This window comes from Phaseolus vulgaris, unplaced genomic scaffold (assembly GCF_000499845.2).
Source record: "Phaseolus vulgaris cultivar G19833 unplaced genomic scaffold, P. vulgaris v2.0 scaffold_28, whole genome shotgun sequence".
NCBI classification, from domain to species: Eukaryota; Viridiplantae; Streptophyta; class Magnoliopsida; order Fabales; family Fabaceae; genus Phaseolus; species Phaseolus vulgaris.
The window spans coordinates 335055-338839 of NW_027174096.1; positions in this window are offsets into that span (position 1 = coordinate 335055).

The following is a 3785-nucleotide window of genomic DNA, read 5'->3' on the forward strand; positions in this document are numbered from 1 at the left end:
ACCATCAGTGTTTGCTCAAGTTTTCGATACCCCGAACGAGACATAACGTGTGGGGTAACATTCTTCAAAGCTATCTCTTGAGCTTTCTTCCGACGATCCTGTCATAATTGAAATAAACAAACTGAAGTAAATAAGATAAACTTATTAATGTTATATAAACAAAAAAAGTGAAGTTACTTCACTTACCATCCAAGCCTCATTTTGACGGCTTTCTTTAAAAAGACGCCATGTCTCTTCATCAATATGTTTGTACTTTAAACATGGATTTTCATCTTTAAAGTCGTCAAAAACGTATCTTAAAGTCAGTCTTTACCTAAAGGTACAAAATTTAAGTCCGATATTGGATATAATCTTTGATCGAAGCGGTTCCACATCAGGAATTTCAAAGTTTTCCTGCAAAATAAGATCAACAAATTAAAATTAATCAATAAATATTAAAAAGCATTATATCAAAATGTAAAGCTTACCAGAACATCCTCCTAGATCATGTTCCGGTCGACCTCTAACACCTCATCCCATGAATTAATCAGAATGGAGAGTCTCTCACGAGAAACAACTCCAAGATAACTCATAAACTCATATGCTTTAGGACCAAAAGCCACTCCAATGTTGACGTCAATGTCAACACGTGTCTTATCACCAGCAGCACGTCTCAATGCGAGACGCTTCAATCTAGTAGGTCCTCTGCTGCCTCGTCTGCATCGAGGTCTGAGTGGGGTCTGATCGTCATCCATGTCTCTGTTAATAAAAGTAGGTAACAAACATTAATTAATTTGCATCGAATTAAAATCTTATAAAAATAATACATAAAATTCTAAATCTAAATTACAGGTTGCATGTGGGTTGAAAGTTCATATGTAAATTCCTTCACTGTGGTCTTTACGGGTTGCATGGACATCATCAAGTACATCGTCATCTTTATTAATTATCATTGGTATGAATGAACGGGGGTCACCATTTTCAATATCATCTATGGCCTCCCCTTGTTTTTTGTTGTGTAAAACGACATACCAATGTTCTGACGTAGGATCTTTCACGTAGAAAACTTGAGATGTTTCTTGAACCATTATAAATGGCTCATCTCGATACCCTATCTTTCGAAAGTTCACTAGTGTGAATCCTGAATCATCAATTTTAACCCCACTTTTATTGTCAACCCATTTACACTTGAAAACTGGAACGAAAAACTTAGTGTAGTCAACCTCCCATATCTCTTCTATAAACCCATAGTATGCCATTGATCCAAGTACTGGATTTGTATCTTTCGAAGTCGAAAACTGCATTGACTCGACTTCAAGAGTAACACCAGAATTTTGAACTGTACTCTTTTCATCCGTGGACTTCGTGTAAAATATACAATTATTCACTTCGTACGCTGTACATGAGATGACATCAAACTTCAATCCAGCAGCCAACCAGGTCAAGGTCTCTGATGCCGTTGAATCCTTGAACACCTCGTCTTTAAACCAAGGCATGAAAGTTCTATTATGTTCCATCAAGACCCATTTCTCTACTTGTCTTGGGTTATTTGCTTTCACAATGGCTTTATAAGCTTCTATGTAAGGTATAACTTCATCTGTGTTATTCAATATGTACAAATGTGCTTGCAAGACTTCTGATCGAGATTTGCTTACAATATTCACACCACGTAAACATTTACTTGTAGAACGCCTGTGGTGCCATGAATTAGCTAGAACACCTATTGGATTTGCTTTTGTCATGTACTCTGAACAAAATTCAATACTTTTTTCAGCTATGTACCTTTCAATCATTGAAGCCTCTGGACGATAATGATTTTTCACATAACCTTTCAAAATTTTCATATACCGCTCAACAGGATACATCCATCTTAAGTACACTGGTCCACACAATCTAACCTCTCTTACCAGATGCATCACTAGATGAACCATGATGTCAAAAAAAGACGAAGGAAAAAACATCTCCAATTCACACAAGATAACAACAATTTCATTTTGAAGTTCATCTAGTTTTGAGGGATCAATGACTTTACAGCAAATGGAAGAGAAGAATGAGCACAAACGGGTTATGGTATGTCTAACATTTTTTGATAAGATCCCACGGATAGCTACCGGCAACTTGTTGCATCAAGATGTGACAACCATGAGACTTCAACCCAATTAACTTCAAATCTTGCATTGACACTAGGCTCTTCACATTGGAGGAATATCCTTGTGGCACTTTCACACCCTTTAGACATTGACAAAAACTAATTTTTTCATCTTTTGGCATTGTGTAACAGGCTGGGGGAAAATATGTATGCTTACTCATTTCTATGGGTGCCAACTCACCGCGTATGTTCATCTCAATGAAATCTAAACGAGCATTTAGACCATCCTTCATCTTCCCGTTAATGTTAAGAAGTGTACCAATTAAGCTATCACACACATTCTTCTCAACATGCATTACATCTATACAATGTCTGACTTCTAACTTCAACCAGTACGGAAGATCAAAGAAGATTGATTTCTTCTTCCAAATATTTGTCACAGATGACTTTTTGTTTTACTTACCGAAGGTGTGGTCTATGTTATTTACCTTTTCGTAAACCTTGATGTGATTCCAATAGCACAATATGAATGATTCTTGACATTCTTAGGAATCATTTTGAGTTGGATATGAAATAGGCACTTTATCATAGAATTGGATCAAGGTTCTATGAACAAGAACTCACCAAGACTAGTACCAAAACCCAAACTCATATGGAAGTTCCATGTATTGTCAAATTGAACCGATTAAAATGGAACAAAAGGCAAGATTACCGAATAGAAATTCTGGAAACTTAAAAGCACCGAACCAAAATCAAACAAAAGAAGAGCAGCCAGCTGAAAATTGAAAAAGCCGAACCAAAAAAGGCAAGAACACAAGCTAAGACATGAACATAAAAAGAGAAGGAAGGAAGGAGAAGAGAAAGCTCATGAAGATGGAGGAATGGTTGGATGATCACGCCACTTAGAGGATGGTGACTCCAAGATGAGTGTGCAAGCCACCACTTGAGGTAACCATTAAACTCTCAAGATAAGACTAGTGAGCAAGGCACAAAGCTCTCCAATGCTCTCTCAAAAATTGAGTATAGTTTCTCTAATCAAAATTCAAATCTGAAAAATACAAAGGCAACACCTTAATTTATAGCCTAGAGGTGCTGAAATGCAAAGCTAAATGAATTCAAAATTCCCCCCAAAAACAAATGAAAGTAGCGCCAACTATAGTCATGAGGAAGGTGTGACCTTCTCTCTCACTTTGGCACCTCCCTATTACTCCTACACCTATCTACTAACGCACCCCCCCTAAAACTCCTAATCTAAAGACCTAAAGATGCTTTAACAAAAGAGGTTTCTAATGTTTCCCTCTAAGCACCTTCAAACAAAGAAATTACAAAAAGAGAAAATAAACGTCCATTAGCTCCTAAAGCTTTGAACATGCTTCTTGTTAGCCTTTGAGGTGGGCTTTGACCTCCATGGGCGTCCTCCATTTGAGCCTCAACCTCTTCTTGCTCTTGATGATTGGCCTCCATGTCCACTTGAGCTTGATCTCCATCAAACCTCAACACCGGTTAATGGAGTTGGTGGACCATTACCCTCTTGGTGTCCATTAAAGGCTTTTTTCAACCTCCGGTAAGGATGATGACTTCTAAGAAACCTCCGATGCCGAAGATATACTGTTTTCCTTCCATGTTTCAATTGTTGAGAAGCAGTGTCTTCTTCGTATATTGGACATGCTTTATGACCCTTAACACTATAACTTGATAAGTTACCATATGCCGGAAA